The sequence below is a fragment of the Ailuropoda melanoleuca genome, chromosome 6 (genome assembly GCF_002007445.2).
Source record: "Ailuropoda melanoleuca isolate Jingjing chromosome 6, ASM200744v2, whole genome shotgun sequence".
Classification (NCBI taxonomy): Eukaryota; Metazoa; Chordata; class Mammalia; order Carnivora; family Ursidae; genus Ailuropoda; species Ailuropoda melanoleuca.
The window spans coordinates 92,166,611-92,189,163 of NC_048223.1; the positions used below are offsets into that span (position 1 = coordinate 92,166,611).

At 38.8% G+C, this 22,553-nt stretch overlaps 1 long non-coding RNA gene across 2 annotated transcripts in view; it reads right to left on the reverse strand.

The window, feature by feature from the left end:
- Positions 1–4,097: 4,097 nt before the first annotated feature.
- Positions 4,098–22,553, reverse strand: part of LOC109488366 — a 46,043-nt gene continuing 27,587 nt past the window's right edge. The window contains exons 5-6 of one of the 2 annotated variants that reach the window (XR_004626198.1): positions 8,198–8,390; positions 6,903–6,959 (exon numbers count right to left, since the gene is read on the reverse strand). This is a non-coding gene — a long non-coding RNA (uncharacterized LOC109488366). Of the gene's footprint in view, positions 6,960–8,197; positions 8,391–22,553 lie in introns of both variants that reach the window. The other variant, XR_004626196.1, reaches the window with a different exon arrangement.

Genomic DNA, 22,553 nt, shown 5'->3' on the forward strand with positions numbered 1-22,553 from the left:
GGAAAACAATCTGAATGACAGTGCATTTCTCTTTAGAAACAGCAGAGGCCAGAAACAAGTGGCACAAAATTTTTCAAGTGCTGAAAGAAAAGAAATGCCAACCCAAAAGCCTACATCTAGCCAAAAGTATCTGATAGTAATGAAGAGGAAACACAGTCTGAGGTGAATTCTCAGATAACAGAATTTATCACCCTTAGACCTACCCTAATAAATGGCTAGATGAAGTTCTTTAAACAGAGAGGAAACGATTAGGGAGGAAATCTTGAAACACAGTAAACAGAAATGAGTAAAAACACTAGACTTTCCCTCTCTTAAATTTTCTAAGTTATATGTTAAGACAATTACAACCAGTAGAAGGAGGGCACCTGGCTGGTTCAGTCCATAGAGCATGCAACTCTTGATCTCAGAGTTACGTTGAAGCCCCATGTTGAATATACAGATAAAATATATACAGAGATATATATACAGATAATATACAAATAATAAAATATTTTATTTTAAAAATAAGAAAATCTTGAGGGGCGCCTGGGTGGCACAGCGGTTGAGCGTCTGCCTTCGGCTCAGGGCGTGATCCCGGCGTTATGGGATCGAGCCCTTGATTTCGGCTCAGGTAGGGATCTTAGGGTCTTGAGATTAAGCCCCCCCTGCTTGTGTTCCCTCTCTCGCTGGCTGTCTCTATCTCTGTCAAATAAATAAATAAATAAAAATCTTTAAAAATAAGAAAATCTTGAGACACCTGGTGGCTCAGTCAGTTAAGCGTCCAACTCTTGATTTCGGCTCAGGTAGGGATCTTAGGGTCTTGAGATTAAGCCCCACAACCAGCTCTGTGCTCAGCATAGAGCCTGCTTCAAATTCTCTCTTTCCCTTTGCCTCTTCCCCTCCTCCTGCTCACTCCTCTCTCTCTCTCAAAATAAGTAAATAAAAATCTTTTTTAAAAATTTAAAAATGGGGGGCGCCTGGGTGGCACAGCGGTTAAGCGTCTGCCTTCGGCTCAGGGCGTGATCCCGGCGTTATGGGATTGAGCCCCACATCAGGCTCCTCCGATATGAGCCTGCTTCTTCCTCTCCCACTCCCCCTGCTTGTGTTCCCTCTCTCGCCGGCTGTCTCTATCTCTGTCAAATAAATAAATAAAATCTTTTAAAAAAAATTTTTTAAATGGTATTATATTCTATTTTTTAAAAATTTAAAAATGAATCAATCTTGGGGCACATGGGTGGCACAGTTAAGCCTCTGACTCTTGGTTTTGGCTCAGGTCGTGGTCTCAGGGTCTTGAGATCAAGCCGAGTTGGGCTCCCTACTCAGCATGAAGTCTGCTTGAGATTCTCTCTCCCTCTACACCTCTGCCCCTCCCACCCATGCTCGTGCTCTCTCTCTCTCTAAAAGAAATAAATAAATATATTTTTTTAAATCATTATAAGCAGGATGCCTGGGTGGCTCAGTCGGTTAAGCATCTCCCTTCCACTCAGGTCATGATTCCAGGGTCCTGGGATGGAGTCATGCATCGGGCTCCTTGCTCAGTGGGCAGCCTGCTTCTCCCTCTTCCTGCTTCTCCCTCTGGCTGCCGCTCCCCCTGCTTGTGCTCTCTCTCCCTCTGCCTCTCTCTTTGACAAATAAATAAATAAATAAATGAACATAAATACATAAATAAAATCATTATAAAAAGTAGAGGGAAAAAGGATGTAAAGGAAGGTAAGAGTTCTTCTCTTCACTCAAATAAAATGAAAACAGTTAATAAGTTACATATATATATATATATATATACACAGAGCAACCACTAAAATAGCTATACAAATAGATACACTCAAACCACTATATATACATCAAAATAGAATTCCAAAAAAATGTTCAAGTAATCCACAGAAAAGGAGGCAATAAAAAGGAACGAGAAACAAAATATAAATATATTTTTGCCAACTAAAATGGCAGACTTAAATCCTAATATATCAATAATTACAGTAAATCTAAGTGGTCTAATACTGCCAATTAAAACAGAGGTTGGCAAAGTGGATTTTTAAAATGTAACCCAACTATCCTGTCTAGAAGAAACTGAATTCAAATACAATCTTATAGGCAGAATGAAAGTAATAGAATGGAAAAAAATATATCATGCCAACATTAATTTTTATTTTTTTTTTATTTTTTTTTAAAGATTTTATTTATTTATTCAACAGAGAGAGAGACAGCCAGCGAGAGAGGGAACACAAGCAGGGGGAGTGGGAGAGGAAGAAGCAGGCTCATAGCAGAAGAGCCTGATGTGGGGCTCGATCCCATAACGCTGGGATCACGCCCTGAGCCGAAGGCAGACGCTCAACCGCTGTGCCACCCAGGCGCCCCCAACATTAATTTTTAAAATTTTAATGTAAAAAAAAGCAAGAGTGGTTCTATAAATTTCAAATAAGGTAGACTTCAGAACACAGAAAATTACCAACAAAGAGAGGAACATTATATAATAGGGTTTACTCCAAGAAGGCATAGCAGTCCTAAATGCACATATACCAGACAACAGAGCCACACAATATGTGAAGCAAAAACTGACAGAACTGAAGGATAGACAAATCCACCATTATAGCTAGTGACATCAAAATACCTCTCTTGATAACTGAAACAATAACTAGACAGAAAATCACCAAGAATATAAAAGAACTCAGTGGCAACATCAACCAACAAGATCTAATTGATATTCATAGAACACTTCACCCAACAACAGCAAATACACATTCAAGTACCCATGGAACGTGTACCATAAAACAAACTTCAGCATATTTAAAAGAACTGAAATCAGACATGGTACATTCTCCAGCCGCAATGTAACCAAACTACAAACCAATAAAACACAGAGAACAAGAAATTTTCCTAACCCTTGTAAACTCAACAATACATTTGTAGGAAAATCTATGAATCAAGGGGAGTCTCAGAGGAAAGTTTTAAAAATACATTAAACTGAATGAAAGTGAAAATAAAACATATCAAAAATTTGAGACACCAACAAAAATAGTGCTAAGAAGGAAATACATAACACTAAGTGCCCGACTCAGGGTTGCCACGAATGAGGTCTATACTGCCATTTATTGCTTAATTGTGATATTTGCTTTATTGTGGTGTTCTGGAACTGAACCGGCAGGATATCTGAGGTATGCCTGTCATGGTAATGATTGCATAACTCTGTGAATATACCAAAAATCACTGATTTGCACACTTGCATTTTGTGTTATATTAATTATATCTCAATAACTTTGTTATAGAAAATGAGCAAATAAAGTTTCCGAGACAAATGCAGTATAACGAGTAAGTAAAAAATAATTAAACCAGGGGCACCTGGCTGGCTCAGTCCGAGGAGCATGTGATGATCTCAGGATTGTGAGTTTGAGCCCCAGTTGAAGGTGGGGTTTACTTAAAAAAAAAAAAAAAGAAAGAAAGAAAGAACAGAAAAGAAAAGAAAAATAGTTAAACCATTTGAAAAAAAAAGATAGCACTACACCAAATGTTGGTGTGAAGGGCAACAGGGAGTAATACTACCATAAACACAGCTCCCAATTCGCTGGACACGGAAGTTTTTGAACATTCATGATTCCTGACAACTTTGAAAATTTGAGAAGGAATTGCATTGTTTTTAATTTTGTGCATAACATTAAAATTTATTAGTATTATACAGTGCTACTTACAATACTGAAAAATATTTTTCATATTTGCACAATTGAAATTTTCCCCAAAATGCTATAGTACTTTCTTATACAAGACACACACACACACACAGAGAGAAAGAGACAGAGACAGACTTGCAAAGTAAAAGAGTCATTCTTTTTTTTTTTTTTTTAAAGTAGCATGGAGCCCAATGCAGGTTTTGGGGTTTGGTTTTTGTTTTTTTTGTTTTTTTTGTTTTTTTTTTTTTTTAAGATTTTATTTATTTATTTATTTGACAGAGAGAGAGAGACAGCCAGTGAGAGAGGGAACACAAGCAGGGGGAGTGGGAGAGGAAGATGCAGGCTCCCAGCGGAGGAGCCTGATGCGGGGCTCAATCCCAGAATGCTGGGGATCACGCCCTGAGCCAAAGGCAGATGCTTTACGACTGAGCCACCCAGGCACCCCCCAATGCAGGTTTTGAACTCATGACCCTCCGATCAAGACCTGAGCTAAAATCAAGAGTTGGACGCTCAACTGACTGAGCCACCCAGGTACACCAACCAATAAAATATTTTTTTAAAAAACCGAGAATCCCTCAAATCCCATGGATGCAAGAGGATGTCTCCTGTGGATTATCTGCCAATTGGGTTACCCATTCACTTTCACCATAAAAGGAATATCATATGGGAAAGTCATTTTTTTCAGCAAGAGACGGGCTGCTTGCATCCTGGAGTAGGGTCAGCAAGACAACTCTGCAACCATGAGGGTATCTGCACTGACCTGGATTCCAAGCCGGCCTTTTCTGGGGAAGCTCAAAAATAAAACACATGATGCCCCAGGCTTCACAGTGAAAATACCAATCCATGCAACTGAGAAGTGGAGACCGGGTTTAAGTTCAGCACTCCCTATACGCCTGACCAGCTATATATTTCTTTTAAAATGAATAAATAAATACACACGCATGCACCTCCTTCATGGTAGGATGTATTACATTGCTTTAGACCACTATTCCTTCTAAAAACGTCTAGTAAAACCCATATAAACAACAAAAATATACTTAAAGGCATCCAACTGTTCTGGGAGCAACAAGGATAAAGGAGATCAAAACTTTAGAACAGATAGAATCACAAGGAGGTGAACTCCCAAATTCCTGCTGTTTGTACGTGTGTGTTTCTCCTGATAACATTTTCCAATTCTGGATGCAAGCAGATCCTCTGGGCTTGTCTTGCCCCCGGTACTGTGTCTCTGCTGAGGAAAAAACAAAGCAAGGACACTTTGGGCAGTGCTATGCTATGACAGGAATGACAAATTCACGAGCCTCTAGAAAGAGGCTAATGAGATGAGACCAAAAGGCAGAATGAAGTCTCAGTCTTATAGTGCTTAGAATATAAAGACCTGAAAACAAAACAGTAAACATATGAAAACACTAGAGAATATAGTGAATTGCTTTTCAGTATCTAAACCCACTTCTAATCCAGGACCACTAACCAATTCTGGCACAGATAAGGGTTGAGAATAAGGCTTGAGCCCCTGCAGAAAGCAAGTATGGAGGATAGAGAGTCTAGCATTCAAGAAGGGCTGGAGGGGTGCCTGGGTGGCTCGGTCAGTTAAGCATCTGCCTTCAGCTCAGGTCATGATCCTGGGGTCCTGGGATCGAGTCCTGTACCTGGCTCCTTGCTCAGTGGGGAGTCTGCTTCTCCCTTTGCCTGCTGCTCCCCCTGGTTGTGCTCATGCTCTCTCTCTGACAAATAAATAAAATTGTTAAAAATAAATAAGTAAATAAATAAGGGCTAGAGTTAAAAGCAAATCCTTGAATACATAGTGTCCCAAGATAAGTACCAAGTTTGAAATTCTGTGAGAGGACTTAAAATTTTTTTTTTTTTGAGAGGGAGAAGGCAGGGAGGGGCAAAGGAAGAGGGAGAGAGACAATCTTAAGCAGGCTCCACACCCAGTGCAGAGTCCCACAGAGGGTTCAATCTCACAACACTGAGATCATGACCTGAGCCAAAATTAAGAGTCAGACACTTAACCGACTGAGCCACCCATGCACCCAAGCTTAAAATTTCTTAAGGGCAAAACTGAATAATTGAACAAGGTCACAAACAGGCACCAGAGGTTTGGACTTCATCATATCTTTCAAGGGACTTTATTCAACCCATAACAATTGCAGATGACAAGAATCTGTGAACTTGAGGACAGAACAACAGATTTGCCATCTAAACCAGAGAGAACAGGCTGAAAGAAAAAAAAAAGGGTCCCCAGCTGTGTGTTTAAAAAAAAAATGGCTGAAAATGTCCCCAAACTGACAAGAGACAAATCTAAATAGAAGACACTGATCAACCCCCCAAAAAATCTATGCCGAGACACATCACAATTAAACTTCTGAAAGCTAAAGAGAAAACCCTGAAAACAGCCATAAGGAAACAACACATCACCCATAGAACACCAATTTGAATGACAGTGGATTTCTCATCTGAAATCATGGAGACCAGAATGGATTGTTACATTTTTCTTTTTTCTTTTTTTTTTTTTAAGATTTATTTATTTATTTACGAGAGAGAGCACAAGCAGGGGGAACTGCAGAGGAAGAGGGAGAAGCAGACTCCCTGCTGAACAGGGAGCTTGATGCAGGGCTCCATCTCATGACCCTGAGATCATGACCTGAGCTGAAACCAAGAGTTGGATGCCTAGCCGACTGAGCCCCAGGAATTGTCACATTTTTCAAATGCTCATAGGAAAATACTCTAAATTGTAAATTCTTCATCTGGTTTGAAACTCTCCACCAGGAATGAAAAAGAAATAAAGATATTATTGCAAGAAAGAAAACTAATAGAATTTGTTGTGAAGAGGGACTCAGTGGTGGCTGGGTGGCTCAGTCGGTTAGGTGGCTCAGTCGGTTAGGTGTCTGCCTTCGGCTCAGGTCATGATCCCAGAGCCCTGGGATCAAGTCCCATATCGGACTCCTTGCTTGGTGGGGAGCCTGCTTCTCCCTCTGCCTGCTGCTCCCCCTGCTTGTGCTCTCTCTCTCTCCAACAAATAAATAAATAAATCTTTAAAGAAAAAAAAATTTGTTGTAAGGAGACCCACCATTAAAGAATGGCAAAAGAATAAACTAATCTTCCTTCATGAGTTTTATAAATCATATTTCAAGATTGAAACAAAGCTTAAAATACCATATTGAGGGGTGCCTGGGTAGCGCAGTCATTAAGCGTCTGCCTTCGGCTCAGGGCGTGATCCCGGCATTCCGGGATCGAGTCCCACATCGGGCTCCTCTTCTGGGAGACTGCTTCTTCCTCTCCCGCTCCTCTGCTGTGTTCCCTCTCTCGCTGGCTGTCTCTCTGTCACATAAATAAATAAAATCTTTTTTAAAAAAATTTTAAAAATTAAAAAAAATACCATATTGAGACAGGGACACTGAAGAGACCCCACAAACGGCTGCTTCTTGCTCATTTTCCTATTTCTATTCTTGCTAGGACCTGCACCCCTGCCCTACACATGCTATGTCCTCCTTATAAAGGTCAAGGAGTTAATGATTTCTTTGAAGTCTTCTGGCATTGTAGACAACGTCTAAAGAGTGACCAGGCAGGGTCACATAATAGTTTTCCAGACCAATGACTCACGAAGACCCTTGGCTACAGAGCATAAGTGACTTCGGAAGGACACCTGAACAGTTGCTATCTGCTCTCTATGACTTCAATAAACTGTTCTCACTTCCTCTCCCCTTGAGTTTGATTACTATCCTGCACAAAGTCTGGGACTCCCTCAGCTGGTCCTGCAGGCCCCCCATCTGGGTCCTCAGACCCAGGCTGCCTACATCAATGTGATACTCAAGAGAATAATATTTAAAAGTAGGGAAAGTAAAAACAAATGGAAGTAAGGTTTCCATGCTTCACACTAAGTGGTAAAATGCTGACGTAAGTCAACTGTGATAAACATCAGTTACATATATATTATGATACCGGGAGCAACTACTACAAATATTGACACCTCCAGCTGTTAGAAGCAGTTGGTTAAGTTCTAACAGGACGCCTGGAGTCCAGTAAAGAGGAAATCGTGGCCAGCTATCAGGAAAGACAGAGGCCTGTCTTGGCAGCACTCCAAAACAAAGCCACAAAAAGCTGGATCAAACCAGACAGGCCCAAGATGACAGGTGCCATGCAGGAACTCCTGACCAAATAAGGAAGAAAAAGTCCAAAACCCTGCTTCCGAAAAATTCCTCCTCAAGTAATGAATATCCTCCCCCTTGTTAACAAATGTCAATAAAAGTTAGAAACCCAAACCCAGGGCACACAGCACTCTCTCTCTTGAACTCACCAGCTCTCACATCTCAAGAATACACTTTCACTTTAATAAACTTTCCCACTTGTGACCCTCAGCTGCTGTGTTGTGTCTGTCCTTGAATTCTTTCTCATGACGAGACCAAAAGCCTCTGGCAACATCTTTCTGATGGGCTGGCTTGAAGCCCCAGGGCCCAGGGTCTCCCCAGTTCACGCGGTAACACAGCTACGGCAAACAGGAAACGCAACCTAACCTCTAGACAGATCGATGTAAGGCCACACACTAAAGGACTATTTACCTCCAATCCTTTTACTCAATTGTGATGATCTGGTTTCAACTTCACTGTGCTAAAGGATGCCCACATAGCTGGTAAAACATTTCTGGATGTCTCTGTGAGGGTGTTCTCCGTAGAGATCGTCATTTGAATAGGCAGACTAAGTAAAAGATCACCCTCATCAATGCAAGTAGGTACCATCCAATCCACTGAAGGCCTGAACAGAACAAAAAGGTAGAGAAAGAGTGCTCTTTTTGCTTGAGCTGGGATAACCATCCTCTTCCTGCCTTCGGACATCAGCACTCCTGGCTCTCAGGCCTTCAGACTCAGGCCAAATGACACTACCTGCTGTCCTGATTCTCCAGCTCACTGATAGCAGATCGTGGGACGTCGTGGCCTCTATAATTGTGGGAGTCAATTCCTATAATAGACCTCCTCTTATATATATCTACATGCATCCTATTGGTTCTGTTTCTCTAGAGAACTCTAATACACCAGTACATCATGTCCATATTTCAATAAAAATTAAAGGTATAAGACAAAAAAAGACAGTTTGAAAAGAAAGAGAAAGCATCAGAGTCAAACTCAGATATGGCAGAAATGTTGGTATTATGAGACTGAGAATGTGAAATTACGATTACTGGGACACCTGGATGGCGTGGTCAGTTACACATCTGATTTTTGGTTTCAGCTCATGTCTGATCTCACTCTGCACTCAGCGCAGAGTCTACATAAGACTCTTTCTCCCTCTCTCTGCTCTCTCTCTCTAATAAATAAAACCTTTAAAATAAAATAAAATTATGATACTATGTTAAGAGCACTGATGAAAAAAATGGACAACATGCAAGAACAGATGAGATATGTAAGCAGAGAATGGAAACTCTAAGAAAGAATCAAAAATAAATGCTAGAAATCAAAAACACTGAAAAAAATGAAGAATGACTTTTCTGGGCTCATCAAGAGGTGAGATGGCTGAGGAAAGGATCAGCAAGCTTGAAGAAATATCAGTAGAAACTTCCAAAACTGAAATGCAAAGAGAACAAAACAAAACAATGGTCCAAGAACTGTAGGAAAATTACAAAAGTGTAATATCCAATAAAGTAAACTTCAGAACAAGAAAATCATTAGAAACAAAGAGGAATATTACATAATGATAAAAGGAGGAATGTAACAGAAAGACATAACCTTTAGAAATCCTAAATGTGTATGATCCAACCAGGAGAGCCTCAAAATACACAAAACATAAATATACAATAAAGCTAAAAAAAATCATAATTACAATTGGAAACTTCAACACCACAACCTCAACAACTGATAATACAGACAAAATTCATAATTATAAAGCTCCCAAAAAAGACACCTCCAGATACAGATTTGGATAATCTAGCAAACATGAAAAGAATAATTAACATCAATTAGACATTCTTTTGCAAAAAACAGAAGAGGGACACTTCCCAACTCATTTAATAAGGTTTATATTAGCCTGATACCAAAACCAGACATACAGTGCAGAAAAAAATAGACCAATGCCTCTCAACAGTTTACACACAAAAATCTGCAACAACAGACTAACAAACCAAATCCAATCATGTATGAAAAGTACCACACATCATGACCAAGAGGGATTTATTCCAAGTAGTAAGGTTGGTAAAACATTTAAAAATCCATAATGTAGGGGCTCTGGCTGGCTCAGTTGGTACAGCACGTGACTCTTGATCTTGGGGTCCTGAATTCAAGCCCCACATTGGGCCTAGAGCTTCCTTAAAATCAGTCAGTCAGTCAATCATAATGTAATCCACCATATAAACAGGCTAATGAAGAAGACTCATGTGATCATGTCAAATGTATGAAAACCGTTTAACAAAATCCAACACCTGGACAAACTCTGAACAAGTCAGAAATAGAAAGTGTGCAGAAAAGGGTTAACATAGCGAGCCTGAGATTAATATTCTTAGGAAGGCCTGCTCTCAAGGCCTGTTGCTGGCACCTGGGAACTTTTTTAAATTTATACTTACAAAGAATTATGAAAGCCATAACATATCAATTCTTGCAAATAGTTAGAACTGCTTCAAAAGCAAACTCAAAAACTAAAATGGGGGGGCACTTGTGTGGTTCAGTCAGTTAAGCATCCAACTTCTGATTTTGGCTCAGGTCATGATCTCAGGGGTCGTGAGATGGAGCCCCCACCAGGCTCTGCGCTCAGCAGGGTATCTGCTTGAGATTCTCTTCCCCCGCCCCACTATACCACTCACCATTCTCCCTCTCTCTAAAAAATAAAATAATTTTAAAAATTTAAAAAGCTCATCTCCAGTTTCTCCCTGGAAAAGGCCTAACTACATACTTTCCCAGCTGCTGCTTAATGGCTCAGCTTCCAATCAGCATCCATCTAGGTGTTGACTGAGATCCCTCCCTTTTGGTACACTGATAGGTCTTGGCATGCCCTCAACTACCAGGAGCCACCAAAACAAAGAAGGCGGCTTGGATAATCACAAAGGTCTGAGAGACACCTGGTGAGGCTGGTGAGGCTGTGGAGAAAAGGGAATCTGTGTGTACTGTTGGAAATATTAATTGGTGCAGCCACTGTGGAAAACAGTATGGAAGTTGTTCAAAAAATGAAAAACAAAACTATTATAGGATCCAGCAATCCCACTTCTGGATACATACCCAAAGGAAAAGAACACAGGATATCGAAGACGTATCTGTACTCCCATAACCACTGCAGCAGTACACACAATAGCCAAGATACAGAAACAACCTAAGCTGTCCATCAACAGATGAATGGACAAAGATGTGGTGTATATACACATATATATACACACACACTATATATATAAATACACTGTAGAATATGATTCAGCCATGAGAAAGAAGGAATTCCTCCTATGTGGGACAAGATGGATGAACTATGAAATCATTATTATGCTGGATGAAATAAGTCAGACAGAGAAAGACAAATACTGCACAGTATCACTTATATATGGAATCTTAAAAAAAAAAAAAAGTTAAACTCATAGAAACAGAAGGTACAAAAGTGACTGCCAGGGGCTGACAGGTAGTGGAAATAGGGAGGGTTTGGTAAAAGGTCACAAATGTCAAGCTGTAAGATGAAAGAAGTCTGAGGATCTAATGTATAACATGGTGACTACATTGATAACACTATACAGTATATTGAAATTTGCTAAGAGAGGAGAAATTAGATGTTCTCACAAAATAGTAAAAAAAATAAATATGAGGTAACAGATATAATAAAGAATTAACTAGAAGGGGGAATCCCTTCACAATGTGTATGTATATCAAATCATCACAATGTACACTTTTTGTTGTTGTTAAAGTTGTTTTTTTTTGCAGTAATCTCTACACCCAACATGGGGCTCAAACTCATGTCCCTGAGATCAAGAGTCACATGCTCTTCCACAAGCCAGCCAGGATCTTACACTTTAAATATCTTACAATTTTATTTGCCAATTATACCTCAATAAAACTGAAAAAATTTAAAAATAAAATAAATGAAATAGTAACAGTTTTCCAGGTTATTAGAAATACTGGGACACAGGACCATTAAAAGACAGAAATTTAATCCTAAGATTATGAAATGCTTCCCTCGTGACAACTTTCCACCACATCAACAGGCTCCAGGGCAATAACAGTAGATCAACAGATGAAAAAGGGAACAGTTTCAAGACACAGGAGTACACAGGGAAGCCCAAAGTTAAGAGGGAAGTCAAAAACAAGGCCGCTAAAGAAATTTGGAGACTGAGACCTACAGCTACATTAAACACAGCCCATGTCCTAGCCAGAATCACATAAATCCTCACACTAAAAACCCATTTATCTCAGTTCTTTTACAAGATACATATCCAGCTTTGGAAAAAAATTTGCAAAGCACATCAAAAAGCAAGAAAAAAACACGCTCGGAAGAGACAAAGTAATCATCAGAACAAGACTCAGATACAACACAGATGCTAGAATTATGAGAGAGAGTTTTAAATAGCTGTGATTAATATGCTAAAGAGTTGAATGAAAAAAATTAGACAACATTCAAGATAAATGAGTTACATAAGCAGAGAAAGAGAAGTTCCAAGAAAAAATCAAAAGGAAATGCTCGAATTCAAAACCACAGTAACAGAAATGAGGAATGCCTTTGAAGGGCACATTACACAACAAGCCAGGAAAGAACCAGTGAACTTGAAGAGAGGTCAACAAAACTTCACTAACTGAAATGTGAAGAGAAAAAGAATGAAAAAATAGAACATCCACCCAAGAGCTATGGACCAACATCAAAAGGTATAATATATGCATAAGTAGAATACCAGAAGAACAGAGCAGAGAGAATATCTGAAGAACAATGACCAAAAAATTCCAAAATTAATGACAGATCCAGGAAGTTCAGACAATACCAAGCGGGATAAATACTAACAAAACCACATCTAGTCATATTATTTAAACTCCAGAAAACCAGAAACAAAGGGGAAAATCCTGAGAGAAGCAAAGAAGTGAGGAGTGGGGAGAAGCCTCCAGGGGTGTGCACCTTACCTACAAAGGAACAATGATAAGAATTACAACAGACTGCTCAGAATCCATGCAAGCAAGAAGAGTGGAATTAAATGTCTAAAGCATTGAAAGAAGAAAGCCACCAACCTAGAATTAATGAAACAGATGCACTGAGGCATACATTCATATAATACTGAATTAATAACAAGGATGAACTCTTACAAGCTTCCAGATGAAAGAACGACCGACTTACAAAGTAAAGAGATGCATCCCAACTTCAGATTTCTCCTCTGTGGTGGTGAAAACAAAAAAACAATGAGATTATGGGAAAAGAATTTCAATCTAGAAATTGTATACACAAATAAATTGCCTTTCATATGACGGGCCCCAAACCAGATGTGTTCAAATGCGCAGCACCTTAAGGAATAAATCATCTATATTACCTCCACAGAGAAAACACTGAGGAGGTACAAATAAACTGCTCAACAAGTCTCAAGCAAAGGGAAGTTGAAGAGGAAGGGAAGGAGTGGGAAACAACAGGTGTTGTTAGTGATATACAGCTACAACTAGATGGATAATATTAGCATGATTTGAAATGTACAACATAGGGACCCTGGGTGGCTCAGTCAGTTAAGCGTCTGCCTTCAGCTCAGGTCATGATCTTGGGGTCTTGGGATCAAGTCCCACATCAGGCTCCTTGCTCAACGGGGAGCCTGCTTCTCCCTCTGCCTGCCACTCCCCCTGCTTGTGCGCTCACTCTCTCTCTCCGATAAATAAATAAAATCTTAAAAAAAAAAAAAAGAAAAGAAATGTACAACATGGGGCGTCTGGGTGGCTGTCAGTCAAGCCTCCAACTCTTGATCTCAGCTCAGGTCTTGATCTCAGGGTTGTGAGTTCAAGCCCCCCTTTGGGCTCCACGCTGGGTGTGGAGCCTACTTGAAATGTACGACATAATGTTAAAAAAGACCTCCTAAACAGAAAAGACCCTCCATAGGAAAGAACCAATAATACACTGATAAATTAGCAAAATGAAGGAGTCTGGGTGTGGGGTAGAGGGGACTAAAGCTTTCTGAGGTCATCTAGGAGGGGCTGGAGGAGAAGTAGCAAGCACTGCGCCATGGAGCAGCAGAAGAGCAACAAAGTAGTCTTGATATGTTAGTAGACAGACACTCAGTTATAATATTCAGGAGTAAGTTGGTGACTATGAGAATTAAAAACCAGTCTACCAAACTAACAGAAAAAAAAAATTAAATACTAAAATTTGAATAAGCTAGATTCTGAAAATGTATAATTAATAGCATAAAACTATGATGTATATTTATGTTATACTTAAATATAATATTTAGCAAACTAAGATGGATTTACAAAACCAAATATATGTAAGTGGATATATTTCTTATCCAAGACAGACTGACATAATGCTCTAAAAAACCAAAATGTTGACATTTGTTATTTATAAAAAACAAATCTCAAAGTGATTAAAAAATGGTGAAAAATGAAGGTATTAACAAAATTTTACAAGGAAATGCAAATAAAAGGGAAGCAAGCATGGCCTTAGTTACATCAGATAAAGCAGAATTTGCAGCCTTAACTGTCAATGGGGCAGAGGCAAATATCATGTAATGTTAAATGGTAAAAATTAATCAAGGTATAGGTCAAGTCTGTATGTATCCAAATAGATAAAGAAAAACTGCTATAATTACAGAATAATTTGGTTAAAGAAAACAAACAATTACAGTGAGAGACAATATATCTCTGTCAATAAAAAAGGACAACTATCATACAGAGTTTATTTAACTCTTGTGTCATGTAATAATATTGACAGCCAAAATTCAACAGGCACTTACTTGGAAGAACGCCGCCTTTCATAGAATATTTTAAATATATATTATCTCATATTTAGGAGAAACCAAAAAAATAGGTATTATTTTCCCCAATACAGGTCATCTGACAATAAAGATCCACTTATAATTGTTATGTCATGCTGATTTCAGAGAAAATATTATTAAATTCTACAAATCAGAGATTTTAGAGGCTACTGTCTGATTATGACCTACAAAATCAAAATGAAAAAAATAATCTCACCAAAAAGTCATTAACTCATGAGAGCCTCCAAATTAAAAACTAGGTCAAAGAAAAGTAACCAATATCCAAATTACTAACTACCCAGAAAGAAACAGAGTGAGGATTTGTTACGTGATACCTAAAAGCTACAACTAAAGCATCATAGAGAACACCTGTCTTTATCTAATTTTAAAACAAAGACTGAAAATAATTAGAAATCTTATATTTAGCTAAGAGAAATATCAAAAATAAAAAAGCAGGGGCGCCTGGGTGGCACAGTGGTTAGGCGTCTGCCTTCGGCTCAGGGCGTGATCCCGGCGTTGTGGGATCGAGCCCCACATCAGGCTCCTCCGCTATGGGCCTGCTTTTTCTCCCATTCCCCCTGCTTGTGTTCCCTCTCTCGCTGGCTGTCTCTATCTCTGTCGAATGGATAAATAAAAATCTTTAAAAAAAAATTTAAAAAATTAAAAAAATAAAAAAGCAAAGAAAGCATTAAAAAATAAGGATAACATCTTAAATTAAAATAAATCCAAAATAAACAAGGAAGAGTAAGTAAAACCAAAAGCATTTTTTCAGTATGTCCCATAAAATGGGCAAAATTGAGGGCAGGGGTGGTTAAAAACAAAAATATACAACAGAGCTGGGGAAAGGCTTATATCCATAAAGAGGGAAGAACACAAAAATTATAGGCGAATTATATGTGGCATTTCACAGCAATAAATTTTCAGAATATAGAGGCGAAAACACTGTTTATGAGTGAATTTTAACAAAACTTATCCCCAAATAAGATCATCAAACCAATAACTGAAGATGAGATTTCAAGCAGGACTGGGAATCTCACACTGAATTCTAGCTAGCCTTTTAAGAGCAGATGAGTCTTACACTGTCATGCACTATTCCACTACACATAAACAGCTCCTCAAATCGTTAGTGAACTATGAGACTATTAATAGCAAAACTTTACAAAGTAGTACAACAAAAACCATAAGGCTATTTCTCTTATAATTTTGATGCACATGTTCCTAATAAAACATTAGCTCAGGAGTAAAATACAAAATCAACATATCACAACCCACTGGAACATACTCTAGGAAAGCAGTTTTCTGTTGTTCACAATGGACTTGCCACCTAAAACACAGGAGGTGATCAGTAAGTTTTTTTAAATAAATGAAAGACAAGTTAGGTTTATTCCAGTAATCTAAGACAAGTTCAATAAACGGAGACTTAACATGAGTCGTACCACATGAAAATCACTAGCTATGGTCAATTAGATACGGATTTTAAATAATATGTTAGCAACAACCATTCAGTAATGAAAATGAAAGAAAAAAACAGTAGTTTGGGAGTAACACTGAAAATGACAAATAGCTAGAAAGGTATATGACTCACGTCAAAAATTATTTAAAATGTTAGGAAAGAAATCATATACCTAGTATGGGACTTATATTCAGAATATAGAAAGAACTCTTGGGGCACCGTGGTGGCTTGGTCGGTTAAGCGAGTGACTCATGGTTTCTGCTCAGGTCATGATCTCAGGGTTGTGATCTCAGGGTCGTGAGATCAAGCCCCATGTCAGGCTCTGAGCGCAGAATCGGCTTGAGATTCCCTCTGCATCTCCCCCTGCTTGCACCTGTGCACCTTCTCTCTTTCTTTCAAAATAAATAAATAAAATCTTTTTTAAAAAAGATATATATAAAGAACTCTTATAACTCAATTATAAAAAGACAAAGAACCCAATTTTAAAATGTATGAAAGATTTTAATAGATAATTCTCAAAAAAAAGATACACAAATGGGCAATAAGCCCATGAAAATATGCTTGACATCGTTAGTCATTAGGGAAATGCAAATCAAAACCACAATGAGGTATCACTTCACACCCACCAGAATGGCTATAATCAAAAGAAGAGACGATAACAAACAATGGCAAGGATGTGGACAAACGGGAACCCTCATATATTGCTGGTGGGAATGTAAACTTCACTGTGGAAGTTTCACAGTTCCTCAAAATGCTAAACAGAGAGTTACCATATGACCCAGCAATTCCAGTCCTAGGCCACCCAAGAGAACTGAAAATACCTATCTACACAAAAACTTGTACATAACTGTTCAGAACAGCATTATTGATAATAGCCCAAAAAAGCAGAAATAACCCAAACACCCATCAACTGATGATTGAATAAACAAAATGTGCCATATCCATACAATGTAATATTTTACCATAAAAAGGAAATGATATACTAGATATACTACAACACAGATGGACTTTTAAAACAGTATGCTAAGTGAAAGAAGCCAGACACAAAAGGTACATAGTGTACGTGAAATATTTATGTATTTATATGAAATGTTCACTATAGGCAAATCCACAGACAGAAAGTAGGTTAATGGTTTCTAGGAGTCGGGGGAAGGGAGAATGGAGGTGACTGCTAAGGAGTACGGGGCTTCTTTGGGGGGCAATAAAAATTAGTGTTGATGGTTGCACAACTCTGTGAATACACTAAAAACCACCGAAGTGTACACTTTAAAAGGGTGAATTAGAACAGCATTTGAATTATATTTCAATAAAGCAGTTCTGTACCAAAAAAATGGTTTTCTTAAAGATTTTATTTATTTATTTGACTGAGAGACAGAGCACGAGCAGGGGCAGGCAGAGGGAGAGAGAGGCAGAGGGAGAAGCAGGCTCCCGCTGAGCAAGGGGCTCCTGTAGGGCTGCATCCCAGGACGCTGGGATCACGACCCAAGCCGAAAGCAGATGTTTAACTGACTGAGCCACCCAGGCACCTAAAAAATGTTCCTGTAGGACATAAAACAATGTTCCTGAGATCTAAGACTTACCAAATGCTGACAAATCAAAATTAACCTAAAAGTTTAAGACAATTTAATTTAGCAAACCAATTTTTTTTTTATTATTGTGTTTAAATATTTTTTTTACAAGACAGAGAGGAGATCCACTGGATATAACTTTTTTAATTCAAAGGGGGAAAAAAGTATATCCAAAGCAAAAACTCTAAAGGGTGCTTGCCATGCTAGATATTCCTATTTATTACAAAGCTCTTCAAATCAAAAGTAAAATATGTCAGCGGCAAGTAAAAGTCCAGAAGTATAGTCTTAATAGTCTTACGTATGTGTTAACACATAGTAAAGTCACAATTTAAATTTGAGACAAAGGATGATTAACTTACTGAATGAGGTTGTCATAAATATAAATGAAGTTATCTATCTGTTAAGAAAGAAATTAGACCTCACACTGTATAAGAAATAATTTGAGTGAAAAGTATAAAACAAAACAAAAAAGTAAACACTCAAGCAATAACATATTGAAGTCTGTATTAAATTGGATTAAAAAGACTATGGAGCGCCTGGGTGGCTCAGTCGTTAAGCGTCTGCCTTTGGCTCAGGGCGTGATCCCAGGGACCTGGGATCGAGCCCCACACTGGGCTCCCCTCTCAGCAGGAAGCCTGCTTCTTCCTCTCCCACTCCCCCTGCTTGTGTTCCCTCTCTCGCTAGCTGTCTCTTTCTCTGTCAAATAAATAAATAAAAATATTTTTAAAAAAATAAAAAAATAAATTGAATTAAAAAGACTAAACTACATGGAGCTTATAAAGGAGACACCTAAAAACAAAACAGCACATAAAAGTTAATTCACTCATTCCTTTTTTTTATGATTTTTCAATACTTACTAAGTGTCACTGTCCTAAGCAGTTGGGACACAACAGTGAAAAACAAAGTTCACCTCCTCTAGCCTAGGGATTGATTCAAAAAGGATAAAACAGAGGATAAACAATATAGTAATAAAGATACTGTGGAGTATGTTAGATGAAAAGTGCTATGTTAAAAATACAAAGTAGACCAAATTTAGGGCAAGGGGAACACAGGGTTAGTGTGGCAATTTTAAGTTGGGAGTTTGTGTAGACCTCACTGAGCAGTGACATTTCAGCAAGGTCCTGAGGAGGAAAGGGAGCATACCACCAGGCTCCCTGGAGAAAGCATACTCCAGGCAGAAGGTACATTTGGTACAAGGATGAAGGTGGCACTGTGCATGGTATGTTTCTAGAATGGCAAGAAAGCAAGTAGGGCTGGAGTAGAGGAATCAAGGGGCTAAGGAGGTGAGAACAGAACAAAAAATGGGCTGCATAACCCATTTTTTAACCCTATAAGAACTTTGGCCCTATAAGAACCTTAACCCTATAAGAACTTTGGCTTTTACTCAGAGAAAAATGTAGATGTTGAACAAAAAAGTGGCATAAAATAACCTGAGGAGCACTCTGGATGCTGTGTTGAGGGGCCAGGGTTGAGAAGCGGCAAGATCTGCTCCGTGACTATTTCTGTAATCCAGACAAGGCCAGACTAATTATTCTGGCCTGGTGAGGGTAACTGAAGCAGACAAAATCAGAAGAGGTCAGATTCTAGATATATTTCAGATATAGGGCCCCGTGGTTTTGCTGACAAATAAGATATGGAGCACAAGAAAACACAGGTCAAGGATGATTCCAAAGGGTCTGCTATTAATCAAGAAGGAGAAGTCACCAGAGGAAGCAGGTTTGGGAGGGGAAGCCCAGGAGTTCAGTTTTAGTCAGGCTGAGCTTGAGTCTATTAAACATTCAAGTGGAGATACAGATTGGACAGTTGGACAAACGCATCGCAAGTGCAGGAAGAGATGTGCGGGCTACAGATTATCAGCAGATAAGAACAGACAAGATCAGGGGGCGCCTGGGTGGCTCAGTCATTAAGTGTCTGCCTTCGGCTCAGGGCATGATCCCGGCATTCTGGGATTGAGCCCCACATCAGGCTCCACTGCTGGAAGCCTGCTTCTTCCTCTCCCACTCCCCCTGCTTATGTTCCCTCTCTCACTGGCTGTCTCTATCTCTGTCAAATAANAAAAAAAAAAAAAAAATCTTAAAAAAAAAAAAAAAAAAAGAACAGACAAGATCATCAAGGGAAGGACCTCTACAAAGGAAGGACAGGACCAAGGACTGTGCTCTGGGGCACACCAGCATCCAGAGATAGGAGGAAAAGGAGAACCAGCAAACAAAAGAGAGAGAAGGAATACTAACAGTGTGAAAGCCAAGTGAATAAAGAGAATCAGACGGAAAAAGTAACCAGTGGTGTCAAATGTGGCTAAAAGAGCAAGTAAGGGGGCACCTGGGTGCCGCAGTTGGCTAAGAATCAGACTCTTGAGGGGCGCCTGGGTGGCTCACTCGTTAGGCGTCTGCCTTCAGCTCAGGGCATGATCCCAGCGTTCCTGGGATCAAGCCCCGCATTGGGCTCCTCCGCTGGGAGCCTGCTTCTTCCTCTCCCACTCCCCCTGCTTGTGTTCCCTCTCCCGCCAGCTGTCTCTCTATCAAATAAATAAGTAAAAATCTTTAACGAAAGAAAGAAAAAAAAGAACCAGACTCTTGATTTCAGCTTAGTTCATGATCTCAGGGTCCTGGGGTCGAACCCTGAGTCCCGCATCAGTCTCCCTCTCCCTCTGACCCTCCCCCTGCTCACATTCTCTCTCTCTCTCTCAAATAAGTAAATAAACCTTTTTAAAAAATAAAAATAAAAGAAATAAAAGAGCAAATAAGAAGACTGAGACTTTCACCATTGGATTCAGCAATGGAGGTCACTGCTGACCTTGACTAAAAATATTAAGGGACAGGGATAAGATTAAGTTTTTCAGTTCATATCCGGACACTAAATTAATACCATTGTTGGCTCCCTTCCTAGGAGATAAGCCCAGGGGGAAATAGAGCCAGAAAGCAAAGCCAACTGTGAGAAACCCTTTGTGCGACTCTTGTTATCTGAACTGGTGTGTGTGAGCCATGCTTTGCCCTAGAACAAAAAGCACTCACTCCTGACCTGGAATGACACGTCACAAACGGGGAAGAAACAACTACAACTTTTATCATGGTCTAAAGGACAATTTTCCTAATATGAAGAAATTAAATCTATAATTTAAAACCTTCCATAAAGAAAGTCCAGACCCTAGATAAACTCACTTACTTTTATAATTAAGGAATAAGTAAAACCAGTCTTACACAAACACTTCCAGAGAACAGACAATGGGAAAATACTTACCAAGTTTTCTGAGGCCAGTATAAAATTGATATAAAACCTAACAAAGACATTATGAGAAAGGAAAATAACAGTCTCTCTTTCTCTCATGAACGAAGACAAAGACAAAAATCGTAAGCAATTTATCATAAAATACATTTAAAGGTGACAGAATATCAAGATCAGGTGGGATTCTTTTCCCCCCTAAAAACAGTCTGGTTTAACATCTGAAAATCAAAACATTAATAGAATTACCTCAATCAAAAAAAATTACCTCAATGAATATGTTAATATCAATCAGCCCATTAAAAGAATAAAGGAGAAAACCATAATATAATCATCTCAGTAACCAACACCCATTGGATGATAAAAACTCTCAGCAAATTAGGAACAGAAGGAAACTTCCCAAAGAACATCTACCAAAAAACTTACAACAAACATCAAACAAAATGATAAAATACTGAAAACTTTCCCTCGAGACTGGGAGGAAAACAGGATGTACTATTTCTATCCCATAGCACATTATAGCTCCTAGCCACAGCAATAAAGAGAGAAAATAAATAAAAGTTTAAAAATGAATGAAAAAGTAAGAAATATTCATACAACATAGTTGTGTGGGTAGAAAATCCAAAATAATCTACAGATCAAATATGAGTGTTAATAAATAGTAAGGTCACTGAAAGCAAGCTCAATATACAAAAATTGACTATATTTCTATATATTAGCAACACCCAAATAAGGAGAAAAATTTTCAACTACCTAAGGATAAATCTAACAAAAAAAGTATAAGATGCATACATGGAATTTATCAAACATTGCTGAGAAAACGAAAACCTAAGTAAATGAAGAGAAATGCCATGTTCACGAATTGAAATTTCAAGTGTATAATTTCAAGTGTATATTAATATGACCAGTCTGCCAACTCAATCTCTAGATTCAATGCAATACCAAATGCCAGCAAACTGGGGGGGAGGGGGAAGGTCTGACCAGGTTATTATAAAACTGATATGGAACTACAAAGGACTTAAAGTAGCCAAGGCAAATCTTGAAGAATGAAAGTAGAAAACTTATACCCACAGATACGAATACTTTTTATAAAGCTACAATAATACGGGCCGGTAACTACTGGCATGAGGCTAAACAAAGAGACAACTGCAATAGAAATAAGAATCCAATAAGGGGGGCGCCTGGCTGGATCAGTCAGTTAAGACCAGCTCTTGATTTCGACTCAGGTCATGATCTCAGGGTCTTGGGACATGGGATCCAGCCCCACATCACCTCTGTGCTCAGCAAGGGGTCTTTTTCAGGATTCTCTCTCCCTTTGTCCCTCCCCCAGCTCTCTCTCTCCCTGTCTCTGTCTCTCTAAAATAAATAAATAAATCTTTTTTAAAAATCCAAAAGTAAATGCTCATGTATGTGGTCACCTGATTTTCAACAATATTCTGTTGGGAAAGGAAGGTCTTCAATAAATGGTACTTCAGGAACTGGTTAGCCATAGTTCATGCCAAAAAAAAAAGAGAGAGAAAGATATATGTATATGTATATAATAATTCAAACTGATCATACACTTAAATGTGAAAGTAAAACAATGTGAGCTTTTAGAAGAAAACACAGGAGAATTCCCTTATGACTTTTGGATAGGCAAAGATATTTTTTTTAAACAGGCCATATGGAGCACTAACCATTAAAGAAAAGATCAATAAATTGGGCTCAATTAAATTCAGAAAAAGTCTCAAAGAAGATATTTGCAGTACACATATCTGACAAAGGACTCATGTCTAGAACAT